This window comes from Alligator mississippiensis, chromosome 11, assembly GCF_030867095.1.
Source record: "Alligator mississippiensis isolate rAllMis1 chromosome 11, rAllMis1, whole genome shotgun sequence".
Classification (NCBI taxonomy): Eukaryota; Metazoa; Chordata; order Crocodylia; family Alligatoridae; genus Alligator; species Alligator mississippiensis.
The window spans coordinates 10,247,962-10,266,549 of NC_081834.1; positions in this window are offsets into that span (position 1 = coordinate 10,247,962).

The following is an 18,588-nucleotide window of genomic DNA, read 5'->3' on the forward strand; positions in this document are numbered from 1 at the left end:
CATAGCTCTGATTGGTGAAATGGGTTTATTTGAACAGTGGTCTTTGTGAGCACCCAGCAATAGGCTCACATCAACAGATAATGATAGAGGTTATGGAATTGTGAACTGGGGTTTAAAATTGTGCCCTCCTGCCCTTGAGCCTCCTTATACATACAAATAAAACAAAGCAGAGTTTAGGATGGAAGCTTTAGACTAGGCTGGTTGAAAAGCTTTTCCTTTATTGGAGTGGGTAAGCCTGTATCAGATGTGTTGAAATCTCCTACTTGACCCTTGTCTAACCTTCAGTCCGGAAGGCATAAAGTAGGACAGAGCTAATCCCAGCAAGTAGGTTTAAGCAAACAGGCTAACAATTTAGCACCTCTTTAAGTTTGTTGCTTCCCCCACTTCCAACACACACATGAAAACACGAGGCATATAAAGCAGAGATGCATTACACAGAGAATATGAAACTCCACTTCAAATTCAGCGAACCCCTCCTTCTTCACCAGCAGTGAACACAACAGCTGTTTCTTTACTGGTACAGCTCATGGCATGTCCACGATTCATGGCTTTTCCAGATTATGGCATTATGTTTCTGCAGCAGCTTTCTGGCTTTCATCACTTCCCTGAGATCATTGTGTTTGTCATCAGGCGCGTTTACACGTCGCCTTATGGCAACAGTGCTACCTTTTGGAAGTATTCAAGCATGGCACAGTAACGTGCCCATGCAGAGCATAGTTAGATTTTCCTGCTATGTTGCCATCATGACATGCTAAAATGGAGGAGCACGCCGCTACAACGACATAGCTGGTGATCACGTCACTACATCGCCATAGCGTATTATACGGAGATGTATAGATACACCCATAGTGTTCTCAATGGTGAAAATCAAAACATTTCTATTTATTCTGCTGTGCATTTTGGCCTTTTTGAGGCTCTGATTTTTAAAGAAAATCATCTAACAGGATGTTATTTTGTTCGGGTGAGGAACCTCTGGGCATCTCCTGCATTGCCTTGCACCATAGAAGAGGAGAACAGTAGAGATTAAGACAGGGGTGGGCAAAATGTGGCCTGTGGGATGGATGCAGCCCACCAGGCCATTCTATCTGGTCTGCGGGGCCCCTAAAAAATTTAGAAAATGAACATATATCTGCCCCGGCTGCCTGTCATGAGGCCCTCGATGACTTGCTAAAACTCAGTAAGCGGCCCTCTACCTGAAATAATTGCCCACCCTTGAATTAAGAGTCTCCAAACTCAGCCCAAAGATTAGAAATTATAATTCCAAAAATTAATAAACCCAGATTCTATCAACTCTATTCAGGTAGAGTAGTCACTTAACTATCCAGGTAGTTTCACTGATGTTAGTACACCTATAACTAAATAAGCTCCTATGCAATCTGATGAAAAGTGGCAGTGTAAGACCCAAGGCACCAGTAAGTCTGCCAGTATCTGGACATCTTTCCTTTACTGAATAGCTCTTTTGAAGTCAAGATAGTAACCTGTAGGGTCAAATGTTACTCAGCACAAATGAAAAAAACACAATCTACCTGAACTCCCTGAACTTGAAGTGAATCTCAACACAGATTCTTACTTGGTGAGTGAGCTCTGCTTCTAAAACCAATCTCCTTCCGAAGTCTTGATTTGATTCTGTAACTGTACCGTATGACTTGGATCCATTGTTGATTACTGTTAACAAAGAAGAACGTGATGACTCCAGAGATCAGTTTGGCCTTTGTTACGATGACTTTCATGAACTCACTCCACCAAGAGACGCTTACAGGTCTACAAAAGGTGAGCTTTAAAGGTAAAGCAATGAAAGGTGCTGAGCAAGACACTCCTCTGTCAATGCCAGTGAAATCAAGGTAGCTACTTGGGTGTAACGGAAAGCAGGATTTGGCCCACTTCAGCTCAACACAAGGTCTCACATAAAATAGGGGAAACTAACCCAATGATTCTCTATCCTTAAATAAAACAAGTGATCATACTCCCCTTCTTCACAAGGACAGCCAGTTAACACAATATAAATGTGGACTCAGAAGCTGAGGCAGTCACCAAGGTGTTGCATGACCAACATGGGTCTTCATTGTGCCAGGGATCCATTGAGGTTTGTTGACCAGCATCTGAAATGCTCATTATATAGAGTAAGTAAAATTGCATTGTTGAAACATATTTGCTTTTTTTGGTCCATAGGAGAGCCAGTGGCTGTAGAAGAAGTGTCTGTTTTTCTAAAGGGGGCATAAATCTTCTGCTGTATTCATCTCCTTGAAAAAAACCCAGGAACACAAAGTCAAAACTAGGCTGCAAAGGTTGTTTGGTTGCCTACCCCTGTAAATGGACCCATAGATTTTAGGTTTTGGAGAGCAAGACAACTATGTTTTGCAATGTTTCCTCTACAGCTTAGATAAAAAGGAGTAGAAATACAAGGCAGGGCTTGTGTTCTTTAATGCATGCATGTCATGAATCGAATATATTCTTTTCTGATTAGGAAAAAACCTGCCCTAATTTCACGTCTCAAATTCATAAATTCACCTTAATATAAGACCTTCCTATGCATTGTTCTGTATGTGAAGTTCACTCAGTTGCCTGGAATTAAACAAGAAGATAACCCATGCATCTAAACCCTTTCCAGCTGCTTTCTTTGCTCCAGATACTGCTGCCATTTACACTAGTGTGAACCTGGAGTAACTGCTATGTTGTTATTATTATTGAGGGATCATGGAGGACACAACCCAGGCTTGAAACTTGTGATGAGATTTTGGAAGGAGTCTAAGAAAGGTAGGAAAATACTATTGTAAAATGTTTGCCCATGAGACCAGGCCCTACTGCATGAACTATAAAAAACAGAAGCACGGATCACTGAGGGTACCATGATATTTGTATAAAACCAGAAATGTTACCACATGAGCAACCTGATTTAGTTATATTCTGTTATCCCAATGAAGGAATTACTCCTCATTTTTTTTGGTCCCAATGTGTTGTCCAGATCTGCTGGCACTGAGAAGGCTGTCACCCTCCGCACAACTGGCTGCACCTCAGTGATTCCCATATGTTAATACTAATTACAATGAGTTTACAATGATGTCACAGCACTGATTTACTTTTCAGTGGAGTCACCCAGACTTTGAAACAAGAATTGCCTAATTTTACTTGCTCTCTCACTATTTAGCACTAAGAATTGAAATTTCTCCCCTAGAGCCAAATCTTCTCTGTTATAAGGAACTGCTCCCTGCCTTTATGGAATTGACTCTGGGCAGATAAAATAGAGACTGTGAAATCATGGTCTTTTCTGAAATGTCTGGCTAAGGTGTCACATTTGCTGGGTTTCTTATATATTGTCCTTCTTTAGATTTATTACTGCAAGTTGGTTCTGCAAGGCTGGATTAAAACTTTGACGGACGGTTCATTCGGGCCAGAAACAGTTCTGGCTGAAGAACAAGATACATTGAAAGGTAAAAGTTCAGCATCAGTACAGAGCTTCTGCAAATTATTGCCAAAATACACTGCTTTTGTGAAACACTTGTTGTTCCTTTTTATAGTTTGTTCCAGCATAAAAGTCTCCTTTTAAAGAGGCACCAGTGAAATACAGATCCTCGTTGAAAGGGACAAGGATGTGTGTCCCATTGAAATATAGAGTGAGCTCATTAAAAATAAAGTCAATTTTTTAATAGTAAAACCATTTTAACTTTGATTATATGGGCTGCATAAATCCTGCAGCCTGCATTATTGAGTCTGAAGTTGTGAAGCCTGCATTAGTCTTCCTTTTGCTAGTGGGTCTTTAACTGCCTGTAGTCTCAAGGAAGACATCTTCATCTGCAGAGCATGCAGCAGGGAGACTGAGGGCTGCCATTGCCGTTGTATACCTGAGGCTGCAGTAGCACTCATGTAATTGTGAACTCTGCCTCTGCCATCCTCCACCCACCTTATACCCCTGTGCTATTCCAGAGGTGTGATACCTAGAAAATACAGGCTTGGCATTGAATATATGCAGTACATGAAATAAAGAGAGAGAGTGAATGATTGTGTGTGGAAAGTTTGGGGATTTGGCTGAAATTCCGTATTGGTTCTTATTTGATTCCTTCCTCAATTTTGCTTCATACTGAATCTGCTGGCTTAACTGTTTCGCATTTATAGTACTTGATTTTTGTTGGCACTAGCAAGAATTTTTTCCTTTCATGAAAGAAGTGCCAAGGAGCATATATAAACACTATATGATGTTCTTGTAATGGTATATGAATGCACAGAGTTTTAAAAAGGGTAGGGAATATCCTTGTTCATTGTTCATGGGCGAAGATGGCCACATCCAGTGGGTGGGAAGAAGGAAGAAAATAGAAAATAAATGGGAAAGAAACAGGGATGGAGAAGGGAGAAAGGAGAAAAAAGAGGGAAGAGAGAGAGGAAAGAGAAGGGAGGGGGGTGGAGACTAGGTCACGTGGGTATGGAGGTGACTTATAAGTCCGATCTTAGCCTCAACAACCTTCTGAAGCAGGGGCAGGTAAGCGATGAGGACTGGGTACAAGAGGTTTTCATTTTCCTGGCCATATATTTCTTCATTTCTTCTGCCGTGTGTTGCTGTTCAAAGGCCAGTGCTCCGTTTTGGATTGATGACCTCCAGGGTGGACAGTCACAAGTGATTTGCTCCCATGACTCTATGTCAATGCTTAAACTCTTTAGAGACCCCTTTGGGGTGTCCTTGTACCGCTTCTTTGGTACTCTGCAAGAGAGTACTCCATTTGACAGTTTGCCATAGAAGATTGCCTTTGGCAGGTGAGTGCCGGGCATTTTTGAAAGGTGGCTGGCCTATCTTACTGGTGCCAATTTCAGTAAAGCGTGAATACTGGGGAGAGCTGATCTTCTGAGCACCTCGGTGTCCAGAATCTTGTCCTGCCACTTGATCTTTACTATCTTTTTCAGGCAGCATAGGTGGAAGCAGTTTAGTTTCTGGACATGATGCTGGTAGATGGTTCAGGTTTCACAGATGTAAAGGAGGGTCAGGAGAATGATGGCTTTGTCAACCTTCAATTTTGCCAACCTTCAGATGCCTCTGCGGTCCCAGACTGACTTATGGAGTCTGCCAAAAGCCACATTAGCTTTCGCTAGTCTTGCATTGACTTCATTGTCAATATGGATAGCACCGGAGACCATGCTGCCTAGATTGAAAACTTATCAACCATCGACAGTTGAGATGTGTGGCCCCTGGGGTGTTGTGCCAGGTGCAGGTTGAAACATCACTTTGGTCTTCTTTGTGTTAACAGTGAGTCCGAAGTTGTCAGAGGCTGATGAGGATAGCAGACGAGATCCAGTATTATGTTGACCAAAACAATGCGAAGAAGTTCTTTGATGCCCTAAAGGCTGTCTATGTTTCTTAGGTCCTCAGATCCTCCCCTCTGCTGTCTGCTGACAGGACCACGCTACTAGCTGACAAGACCCAGATTCTCCAGAAATGGGCTGAACACTTCAGCACTGTCCTCAGTCAGACCTCCTCCATCAACATGGATGCTATATGCAAGCTGCCTCAATTCGCTGTCATCACCTTGCTTGAAGCTCCACCTACAATCGCAGAAGTCCAAAAGACCATACAACAAATGTCTAGTAGCAAAGCTCCTGGAGCCGACGCAATTCCAGCTGAGGTCTACAAATCAGGTGGCCATGATCTCACAAAGAAACTAACCAAGGTCTTCTGCATTACGCGGGTACAGGAGGTAGTCCATCAAGAATTCAAGGATGCCTCCATTGTCCACCTGTACAAGAGGAAGGGAAATCGCCAACTCTGTGACAACCACAGAGTCATCTCCCTCTTCTCAGCTGATGTCAAGATACTCATGAGAGTCCTCCTCAACTGGCTGACTGACCATCTAAATGACATACTGCTTGAGAGCCGATGCAGCTTCAGAAAAGGACAGCGAACCACCAACATGGTGTTTGCAGCCTGGAAGCTTCAAGAAAAGTGCCAGGAACAGAACGTCGACCGTCTCCTTATGTTCATTAGCCTAACCAAAGCCTTTAACACGGTGAAGTGTGAAGGCCTCTGGAAAATCATGAAGAAGTATGGAAGCCCTAGAAAATTCATTAATATGGTTCAACAGTTCCACAACAGCATACTGGCATGTATCCTTGCAAATGGCAAATGCTCTGACCCCTTTCTGGTCACAAATGGTGTCAAGCAGGGCTGTGTGCTCGGACCTGCCCTTTTCAGCATGGTATTCTCTGCCATGCTGTCAGATATCGTCCAAGACGATGATTTTGGTATGGGGATCAGGTGCCATTTTGGAGACTTCTTCAACCTTCGCAGGTTGTGAGTGAGCTCCAAAGTCCTGACAGCCACACTTCACGATTTCCTCTTTCCTCTTTGTCACAGGCTGACATGCAACGATAAGGAATATACTTGCAATTAAAATCACATGCTGTATCTTACAAGTAGACTTTCACGTAATGAATGGCATCTTTAGCACTGATATAGTGATACCTCCCCATGGCCTGCTCGAGTTATGATTTTGTTGATAATATAACAACAATAGTAATAGTAATAATAATGACTCCTTGAACAATAAACACTTTTCAAAGCAGCACTCATCGGACAGGAAAGTCAGTGGTTATGATTTTCTCTAGTGTTTTTAAGCTTTTATTGGTGCATGGAAGTCAAAACAGTGTTAACATATTCTGATCCAACTGTAGGATTAGATTAGTAGCCTCGCATTTCTGAATTCTGATTCCTTCTTACATGCACACATACATGTACAAGCATGCACTATGGTACTCCTCGCCCCCACACACCAATTCTAGATCAAATCTCTGCCAGTCGAATTGGACCTATTATACTCAGGTAGATGCTGTGGCACTGCACTTATCTTAAGACTTTACAGAATAAGTTACTGCCTTCAGTATTTGGAAACAGTTTTGGAGCAGCAGTCTTATGAAAGGAGGCAGGGAAGGAAGTGAAGACTACACAGCTTCAACTAATTTGTTTATCTTCCATTTGCATTTTCAATTTATAGTTCAACTCTACCTTTTTACTAATGTTGGTTTTCCCTCGAGGCATGCGGGTTGGTTATTGTAGGTTCAAGTCTGAAGTCTGTAGTGTCAACTTGAGTTCATTATTATAAGGTTGCTTGCTAAAGGAGTGCTGATTGGACACACTGGTGTATTGCTCTAGATTTGTTCCAAGTACTTTATTTTCTGTAGGGGGTCAAGGAAGTGTTGCTGGCACTTACTTTTCTTTTTCCAGAGAGTAAAGAAAGAGCAAGAGAGATCTTATTGGTATCATACTGCAAAACAAAAGCAGCCAAACTTGTAGGCTGTGGAATGGAGTGGGCCACCCGAGCCATGGCTTGACCAAGTTTTAGCATGTTAATTTATAAAACTCACAAGTGCACAGTTGTCATTTTGGTTAAAACTGTATAGCTATTTTTTTAATTTCATAGCTAGCTAAATCAACGTGCTATACATTGGTTGGGCCATGGCCCGGGTGGCCCACCTCATTCCACAGCCTATGGCCAAACATACATTTACTAGAAATTGGGTTGCTTTGGTGAAGACTTAGCACTGAACTAGTAACCAAGCCCTCCCGAAACGACTGGCCCATGTCTTGAGTTCCTTTTCTCTTCCAATTATTCTGAAGTTGAACGCTTCACCATTGGTATTTATGAAAGGTAAGCGAAAGGGCATTCTCCTGTTTGACTAAACTTTTACACTGCGTAGGTAAGTTTTAGCACTGGGATAATGGTTGTAGAAGTCAGGGGAAAGTGGATACAAAACTCAAACAATAAGAATTCACACATTTTTTTCCATTATTAATTTTTATCCTTCTTGTATTTGCCACTTGTCCCACATTTCCAAAGTGTATGTCCTTCTTTGAGATCTTCATTGAGATCATTAGAAAGGTACCCTGGTCATGAGGCTTTTATGTTAAGCACATTTCCACAAGAAAGTATTGCTTTAACAAGGGCAGAAAATGCTGTCTTTAGAAAAGCAATTATCATTAAAGATTCATTATCAAAAGAATAGTTACCTAAAGCAGAAAAGTATGAACGGTCCTACTGATTCATTCTGCTGACAGTGTGACAGCAGTTCTAAGATGAATATATTTCAAAGACTTGAACAAATTTGGACTGTCTGTCTATGCATATCTAATGCACCTGGCGCTGAATTATCACATAGGGGCAGCTCTTCAGCTGATTCTGATGGTGCATACATTTGGCACTATACTTATAGGTCAAAGGATCACACTCATTTCTTTTTCCCTCTTTGTGCCTCACATTAAGCTATTTTTTCAAGTCAAGTTACTCTTGGGGCATCATCACCAAGTTGTACTAGGACTGAGATTGGATCAGCTTCCAAAATTTTCATACTGGTTCAAATCAAAACTTTTGAGATTCCAGCATTGTTCATTTCCAACTATTGATAGTTCAGAACTATGATTTCCATATGGCCTCAAGATGAAACAGATCATTTACACAGTGATATTTAAAGCCCTCAAGCTAATATGTCTGTGGCCCAGCTCTCATTTTTTGGCTGCACGTGGCTCATCCCTTCCTGCATGACCTTGGGAAAACAGACATTTACTTCACAGAAGTTTTGTGACGATCCATAAATTCTCATGAAAGGTGTGGCAAAACTATTGCTTTCAATATGTAAAAGAGGATATGTTGAAAACCCTCATGAAACACAAGTAGATTTATGTCTATTCAATATGAGTTATAAGCTCTATTTATTTATTTATTTGTATCAGAAGTTAAATCCAGTTGCGTAAGAGTAAATCTGATAAAATTAAGTCACGATGCCTCTGTCTCGCTAATAAAAAGAATGAAAGGTGGCTTTGGCAGAAAGAAAAATATAATTACAGTAACCAACTCCATTGGCTTTTGCAACCATTGCAGTGTTGGGCAGGAATACAGGACCAAATGGGGAAGTCTTTCATCAGGCACAGAACTCTCATTGAAATCAGTGGGAGTTGGTTTCAATAGGAAGTGAATTAAATCCTTGTAATTTGGAAAAATGGTAAATTTGCTCAGGTTGGGAATAAGACGACGAGAGTTGTCTCTTTCCCATTTCTGCCATTATATAAATGTTAGTTTCGTTAGGATGCCTTCCTTCACCCCCAGCCCCCAAGCAGTTCGTAGACAATAAAACACCAGGAATCCCTGAAGAGTGGTAAAATGCTGACATGATTTAAGGAGGAAGACTCTGATAAGAAGATAAAAATCTAATAAACAGAGTCTAGAGAACCTTGGCAAGTCTCAGCTGCCTGCCAGGGTAAGCAAAGCCTCTCCCAAGGAAAACAAAAGGAGCCCTTAATCTCAAGGACATTCCACTCACAAACCATCTGAAGGAGAAAGTTAAGGCCGTGACCTCTGCAGTCTGAAGTTATGAGCATACTGACAAGAAAATATTTGACTTGGTTCAAGAAGCAAAATCAGTCATTGGATTTTTTAATATCTTTTTTCCTCAATAAAAGACAAAATAATGTAGTACCATGTATGTGCATGGGTGTATATGTGCCCCACACATCCTTACTACTTATAGAGAGAGTGTTTTTACACCTGCGCATGATATATACATGTTGTTATATGTGCACGGGATATACATTGAATCAAATATCTATATTGCAAAAACTTCCCAAGATATATAAGCTTATTGTAGATGACTGATGACTACTGCGTTTTTGACCAGACTAGACACAATATCAAAGGATTAAATTTTGTAATTAATAGTCTAGCCATTGTGTCTTATTCTATGTATTTCTTAAGGCAGTTAAAAGCTTTCTAAAGACAGCTATGTTGTAATCTGTTGTAGAGTTGTCTAAAGTGGTTCAAGTAAATCTCTAAGGAATCTAAAATCCCTTCCAAAGAAAGTCAAAGCACCCTAAGTTTTGAAGCAGTTTGAACAATCTTCCCTCTTTTATTATGACTCACTGGGTGCATGTCTACATGTGCATGCCTGTACTGTGCAGTAAATACAGTGACTTATGCTGACTTGAAGGTAAATGTGATACCTGCATGATGCAAATTTAAGCCCGATTAGTTACTGTGCAGTAATGCACATGTAGACGCCTTACTGACCAGTAACACTATGTGTGTGGACTGATTTGAGACTAACTTTAGTTCCAAGTCAGTCTACACACAGAGTTAATGCACTTTAATACCTGCCCATATAGACACTGGCCTATATCTGCTTATTGCGCAGTAAATTTAAGCCGGTGTAAATTCACGTGTAGACACACCCACTCTTACGCCCTTATATATACTTAATAATTCCATTCATGCTTGGAAGTAGAAACACCAATGTCACTTCAAAAAGCTTTCTCCTTGTTTTTTTCAGTCATAGAAATTACATCTGTGATTGCGAATCTTGTGAGATATTTTTTGCGTCAAATTGACAGATTCATGGAGTTCAGAGAGTCCAAATTTTGGGTGCTTATGTGAACCTCACTTCTCAACTTCTTGCAGTACTTGGAAACTGAGTAGTCATTTCAAATTGTTATCCCAGCTATGGAATCCACACACCACTAAAAAGGGAAACATGCAGTCTGTCCTGTCATTCAAAACTAAGTTAAAGAATATTTGTGAAGGTTTCATAGATGCCTAGGGGAGTTAGGCACCTACAGCAACTACTTTTTACCCAATATTTCTCCTACCACTGTTTCTAGGAATACATGCATGCATCTTGGAGGTAATTCCCCCCATGCAGCAGATTGGACTTGGATGTTATAACCAACTCATCGTGAGATGATCTCAAGCAAAATGTTTCACTCAGATTTTGAATGCCCCATTTGTTTTTAAGTGCTGGTAACTCTATTAAGGTTAATTGTACAGTGCACTGATATATGGTGGTGATGTATTTGCATTCAAGTAGCTGCTATTATTGGCCTGTCATTCCTCGTCCCCTGGTATGTGTTTAGGCTTGTCATCTGGGGAATGCTATGCTACCAAGTGACCTGCAAGGAAGGCCTGTTGACTAAGCCAATAAGAGATATGTTCAACTTGTCTTAGTCCTAGTTGTTTCTTGTTTATCCATAAGGGCTATAAACTAGTCCTGATTCATCTCAAGACCAGTCTTAAACAAGCTCTATTTTGCCAGCGCCTGGGAAGACACAGGATAGAGTTTTATCTTGTAATGAAGAATGAAGGGTGAGGGGAGGATGATCGGTTAGTAAGATAAGCCTAACAGGCAGAATCTGGGTTCAGTCTGGAACTAGACTAACATCCATCAGGAGTCTGAGCTAATCTGAACTGAATCTGCCCCTCCAATAACCTGCCTTGTTGTCGTGGCACCTCATGACATTTTCTGCCGTGTTGTGTAATGACTTAAGGGCTGTAATGGGTTGCATGCTGTTAAATGTCATCAAATGCCATGAATCATAAACAATTCTGGCTTCTAAACCAGAGATTAGGGATATTTATGAAGTTTAGTCTCAGTTTGGGTTTTCCAGATCCTTGAAGTTCAGAGAGGTCCTTTTATTCTTCCCTTTTTTATTGCACAGGCTGCTTCCTGCTGCTGTGATTGACCCTGCTGCTAATATACCCAAACTACAGAGCTTGATGTTAATCCAAAGGAGTTGAACAGCTGAGCTGATTGCCCGCTGACAGCCACTGTAAAACTCAAAGACAGGAGGACTGCAAGATATTGAGATTAGATATCAGAGGGGGGAAAGGATACAACTGTTTCTTCTCTGTTGAAAAGTCAGGAAACAACCCCCATTATATTATACTACTCCTAAGTGCAGTTCCTTGTTCCCCAAACTTTTTAATGTTGCAAATGTTTTCATTGATCTTATACGAATGAAAACAGATTCAATGAAGCAGCCATAAAGTACCAAGATAACCACAAATAAAAGAGACAAGGCACTTATGGTTGTTTGCTACTGTCTTAAACAAAATTAAGTAAAACAAATTAAGACAAACACTGTAATAGGACAGAAGGGAGGCAAGATACCAATACAGCAGTAATTTCCCATATGGACATTGAGTCAAATTGTTGTACAGACACTGTTAGGATGCTACTTAGGCCAAACACGTTCTTATTTTATCCTTGCTAAGTTACCGAGTTAAATAGAAATTAAGAAAGAACAGAAGACATGGCCCTATGCTCTGTTCATCATTTCTACTGATATCATAATACCCCTATACACTATGGATACAGCTGGGGCACGTTTACACACTCATTAATATGCCATAATTATGACACATTAAGTTTAGTACTCGTAATTACAGGTACTAACTTAACGCGCTGTCATTGGTGCTACTGCACAGAAGTGCTGGCACACTTTTTTTGTGATGCTAATGCACAATAGACTAATTCTACTGCACATTAGCACGTTTTTTGCCTGTCGCACTAATATGCAGTAGATTTAGTCTGTTGTGCTTCTAGTGTCTTGTGTAGATGTGCCCACTGACTCCTCTGCAGGGTACCATTCAAGAGTAAATCCTACTCAAGAACTATTTTGAGCCATTTTGAGCCATATTTTGAGCCTTTTGGTTAAACCAATGGTTGATATTAAAAGTGTATCTTAATTGTGGATTACCTCTTGCCTATCTTGCGGGTATGAACTAGCCCTGATTCTGCTCAGGAAGTATGGATTAGGTCTGATTCTGCTCTGAATCAGCCTGATCCAGAAAAGAATCAACTCTTATATTTTGAGTGCACTTCAACGCGGAGGGAATATTTCCAGAGGATTTGCCTAGGTTTTTAGAATATCATGTTGCAGTGAAGAGTGGGGGGCACAGGTAGAAATGAGGTAGAGAAACCCCGTTATGAAGATGAACTTAAGCAGAATATGGGGGCCTTGAGGATTTTATTGGCATTTACCTGTCGGAGAATAATAGTGTAACTAGGATGGAATGAGAGGGTCACCAGCCGCAAGTGCTGACTATGAAGAGGTACCAGAATTGCCACCCCCAGAGTCTTTACCATGGCCTGGGCAGCCCTACAGTGCACCTGCCCAGCCATAGGAGCTGGACAATGCAATACGGCATCAAGCAGCATATCTAGGGTCATGGGGGTTAGTGGAGCAAGTGGAACGGTACTTCCCCCACCCCCCTGGGGAGCCTTTCTCACAGCAGGCACAGCCCTGAGCTCAATATGTCTGTATTTGGGAGGCTGGAGGGCGTGAACGGGGTACCAGAGCCTGTTCCCAGGGAGCCCAGCCATGAGACTGCTGCTACTGGAGCTGATGCAGCAGCAGGAGCCCAGGAAGGCAAGCCTTCTCCTGCCCTCACCCATGGCCCTCCTATCCACACCATTTACAGTGGTTGGCATACCACTATGCACCCTGACCCTCCACCCTAGGAGCTCAATGAGCTTGCTACACCTTTGCAGGATTGCACATAGATCCTGATCTTCTGCTTAGTGGTGAATTCCAGCCAAGATGCATAAAGGTCTAGGAGATGCTAAGGATTACTGCTCTCTTACCTAATCTACATTTGATACCGGCTTTGCCTTGCCGGTTCTCCTAATACTGCTGGTACTTATTTCTTCTCATTTCCAAGGCGCTCCAGTCACTGGAGCTCAAAAGGCTGAATTTGCTGAACTTCTCCCAGCCTGGAGGAGGAAAGCAGCATCACTTTGGTTCCCTGGTGCTTTGAGGATAATTAATCCCAAGTCTTGTACCTGAGTCACTGATGTACGGGCTGCTAAGGAATCAATTTGAGTGGTCTCTGCCACAGGAGGACAGACTGTTTTTTTTCTTTATCGCAGAGATCCTATTACACAAAGAGGTGGAAGGAGGGGAAATGTCTCCATCTCCTCTTCAGGCTATCTCTCACGCTATCTCTAGTGCTTGGACTCCCTCTCTCCTTATCCGAAAGCACCAGGCACCCACCCTTCATTCAGATCCTCCCACAAAATCCATTTCTTGCAGGAAGTCAGGAAACAGTCCTACGTTGCAGCAGTAAAAATAGCATCCATCACTTGATACTTTAAAGTAAAACCTTGCCTGTGTCCAGTCAGGGTTGCCCATGTGTTTAGATATCAGGATCCTAAGCTGGGGGCCAGGCCTCTGTAGGAGTTTGATGCAGTGGTCAGGACACTTTTGTCCTGGCAAATATAATTATAAATAATCTTGAATCCTTTCAAATGGTGCATGTCAGCAGGACAGCGGGCAAGCATATGCCTGGGCTTTTGCCCTACATAAGCAAGCAGATTGCTCGACCGCAACTACTGAAACTTTAATATAGCTAGGCTGGGATTTTCAAAGAGCCCAAGTGAGTTAGGTGCTCCAGTCCCCTTACAGTTAGGTATCTAACTCCTGTAGGCATGTTTGAAAATCCCAGCCTCAGGCACCTTACAACACATTTTGAAACCAAGGGCTTAAACCCCTGCCCCCAGCAAAAACTACATTTACATGCTCCCGTGCTGCTGAACTGTGCTCTTAGAAATCTATGCAACCATCCATCCCCCTTCAACTCTCCCTCCGCAGCCATCCTAAACTTGTATTAGGAGTCGAGGAAGAAGTCAGAGGTGGTTATTGTGCACAAATCATCTGCTGGGTGAAGTTTTTGGTGGCAGCCAAGAGAGAAGAAGGAAAAAAAATTAGAAAAATTTCAATTTCAGGACCATTATTATTTTCATTAATCATAAGAGGCGCTGTCACCCCTGTCCTTATTCTTTAGAGGGAGATCTATTATACGGTCCATTTAGTCCAAACCATATTACCTCATATGTTTTCCTGGCTGACCAAATAAGACTTAAGAGATAAAACAATTTACTGTTCATTATGATCCGTGTCACTGGAATCAATCTATTAACCTACATTAACTGGATATGTGACAATAGCTCACATACACGCTTCTCCGATTTAAAAAAAAGAAACAGAGGGCAAGGGAGGGGCTGCAGAGGGGGTGGGGGAAGCAGAGAGTGAGATAGAGAGAGGAAAGGAAATCAAGGCCCATAAAGTGCAGCAGACGTATAATTTGCCAAGCGAATACAACTTCATTTTCCAGCGGCCACTGCTGTGCCCTCCACATCTTCACGCAGCCCCTGACCTGTGAAGAATTCTAACAAATTGGCTTCTATTGTGAAGCCAAAAGGTGCCATCAATGAAGGGACGGTTCGCTGGTCCTAAAGTATGATGGGAAATCGCAGGCTGGAATAAAGAGCTGCAGTTTTATGAAGTTAACCCGTTGAGGTTAAATCCAAGCAGGGAGGCTGGAGCGGACTCTCGCCCCCTCAGATGACTTAATCGGGAGAGGAGAATTTATTCAGATGTGTTGCCCAGCCAAGGGAAATGTCCCTCGCCAAGCTAGGGCTAAGGAAGAAATTATCTCTCATACGCAGATGAGGCAACTTCTCCTGCTGTGCCCAGGGCAGATTCATTCTCTCTCTTTTGCTCTCTATGCTTGACAGATCGTAAGCATCTTCAGGGAGGAAAGTGAATCAATAGGTGGTCGTCTTGATGCTCTCTTGCACAGCAAAATAACTTTTGAGTAAACAGTCGATGAGTTAACATAGTGCCACCTATACACAGCTCAATCATCCTATTTATCCTGCATTTACAATTGCTTATTAAGAGCCCATCTGGGAACCAGCTCCTGTTCTTGTTTTTGGAAAGCCCCCTCTGATATGACGGTGTCCGTGTTGCAACTGGTGACGAGTATACGTCTGTGTTGTGCAGACTGCCAGGTTCTCCGTATCCCATGTGCTAGTTTGATTCAATCAGGCTGCCTCACAGTTGTTACAGTTAAAGCAGATTGCAACCACTGTGAAATACTCAGTGCCTGTTCCTGCCCTGGGACATTACATAGGCAACAGTCTGCCTTCAGGTACATGAGTGTAAATCAGGAAGGACTCCATTCGACTCCCAGAATCTAGCCTCCCATGTCCAGAGGATGGAGTCTGTCTGCAAGCACTGAATACACAGCCTAATATTGCTACAGTACCTACACGATTCATGCTAATAGAAACAAAATAAGGGCTTGATTTTACCACCCTTACACAGAGAATAGCAGCTTGGGTTACTCTCAGCTGATCTCCGTGCCAAAGGAATACCCTTAGCTGCCCATGCAAGGCAGTAGGGCCCATTTGAGCTGCAGAAGCATTGCAGAGGGGCCAAAGAGATTACATTTTACTAGACTGGTTGGCTTAGGGAACTGGGAATGGGATACAGGGCTTGTGGCTACTGCATCAAGTCTAGTTCAAGCAGGCGGTGGGAGAAGGTTGTTATAATTAGCTTTTAAGCAATGTGAAAAGGAGATCTAAGTCTTAGATATTGGTAGTAGTACCACAATGCCTAGGATCATAGTATATATAGTACAATATGGTCTGTGTGTACATGCACCAAAGTGCATGCAATATATGCGGCTTTCTCAAAGGACCAGATCCCGAAGCCACTATTCAGTGTTTAGTCGGTCATTTTTGGGCAAACCAACTCTGTGGAGGCTGTGGGAGTTCTCCCCAAGTAAGGAGCTAATTTAAAACTTGAAACCTCCAAATTTGGCTTATGCACAATACAGGCAATGAGTTGGTGGGTCGCCATGCATTTGACCTTCTCAGAATAGAAAATTAGGATTAACGAGGTTGCGGGCTTTTATTTCCTTAAAGATGGCTTCCTCCACAAAAGTGCCATTGATGATGCAAGAATACATATTTGGTATTGTACAATAATGCACTATTTTTTCATTATTCCAATATTTTGGGGCATTGTGGGGGGATTTGTATCTCTACCAGTTCTCTAGGTATGCAAGAAAGTTCATTTTCCAGAACCAGCAACTCAGTTGGGGGTCGGACTCGATGATCTATTGAGGTCCCTTCTGACCCTAACATCTAACATCTATGAAAAAAGCACCTTATATGAAGAGTGAATTGCCTTGGTGAAAGCAAGGAAACAAACAAAAAAGGAAAACCTAGAGAGGGTTCTGTTACATGGCTGGCTAATCAAAAAGAACAAGTCTGGTATTGCTGAATTAAGTAACACTTAAGGTTTGTTTATCTCATTGTAGGTGAAGATCAGAGAGAATTAATACTTCTGTGTTAAACAAATGGAGGGAATAGGAATGCCAGAAGCATCTCCCCTTGAGATCCTGGGGTCCCAAGAAAAAGCAGAAAAGTGAATGTACTAAAGGTCTTGCTAGTCAGCAATTGGTGGAGAAAGTAAAAGTTTGGAGTGTATTAATGCCAAGGAACCAGACTATTTCCTTTCCAGTGCACACACCATTGAAACCTCAAATTCTGAAAATTAAACAGAAAGGAAATGTTTGTTCTTACGAAATAGCAATTCATTACTGAGAATGGAGATATTTAACCAAGAAATGATTGCTAAATGGTGCGTGGGACTTTTTGCTGCCGCTACAAAAACCCTGCGTGTCGTTAAACAACCAAGAATACCTATGGAAAATGACATGCTTACAAATACCGTGGGGGATTTGTTTTGCCACCTGACAAATGGCCATAAACAAGGTTGCTTCCCTGTTATCCCTTATATAGCACAAATGCAGGGTCAGGATGGGGGTGAGATGGCAGTGGAAGAGGGCATTTTAGGATGGGAGAAATGATATCCAAAATATTCTTATGTTTCGGTAATTTTGCGTCCTGATAATCTTTCCTCACGTATATAAACATATCATATGGTATGAGATGAGATCATATATCATACCATATCATATTAATACAAATTATGACTTAGGTTTCCCATCATTCAGGGATAAGATACCCCAACAGAATGAAGACAAAGGCGTTGACTGATATATATTATTTCTTTCCCAAGAGTACAGATCTTAAGGGGGACCTCTGCTGGAGGAGGGTTGCTATCTTATGATGTCATTTCTGTCCTGGCTGTCTACAGAAACAAGCTGGACAAGCTTGTAATGGCCATTGTAAAACCTCATTCTTCTTCTGTGAAGAGCTCAAATTCCCAGCAGCCATGACAACCAGAGCTCCCATTTAGGGAGTACAGATTCAGGGATTTGGATGCCATGCTTCTCAAGGTAATTTCAGGCACCAAGGTTTCTTCAGCAGACTGTAGGGTGTGCTGCTCACTGCACCGTTTTTGAGATCCACTAGTTATCCCTAGCTGCAAGGATCTTTAACATTAGGGGCTCCCATCAGGACAATTATTGGGAGAAATCAAGTTACCCCTGGCATCACAGCCCCATGAAGAATAGAGCCCGCAGCAAGCTGTGCTCTTGAAAACCACTGGATGCTTTATCATTGCTAGAAACAAGTCATGACATCTGGAAATGAAATTTTGTATGTGTTTCACATACACACATGTGCATGCACACACACACAACATGCACATGCACTTAAAGAAGCATCCTTCTAAGTCCAGAGATTCCAGTGAGGTGATCTTCATTTCTCCTCTGTCCCAGGACACCGGGAGTTTCTCATAGTGACAGGCTCATAATTAGACACTTCCTCACTCATTAGTATTCTGTCCTCAGCCTCTGCTGGCACACAGACCATCCTGAGATATTTTACTTTGTCTTTTGGCAGCTGAGCTTTCTAGTTCTGCCCCATTCAAGGAACCTCACAGCGACTGCCAAGAAATCAAACTGCAGTGGCTGAGGGTCTTGGTGCCTTCATCAACTGACAAGCGACACAAGATGATACTGGAGGAGCATATGGCATGGCTGATTGGTGTCACAGGCATTTCCCTACTCATGCAAGTGTAGCCGAAGTCAG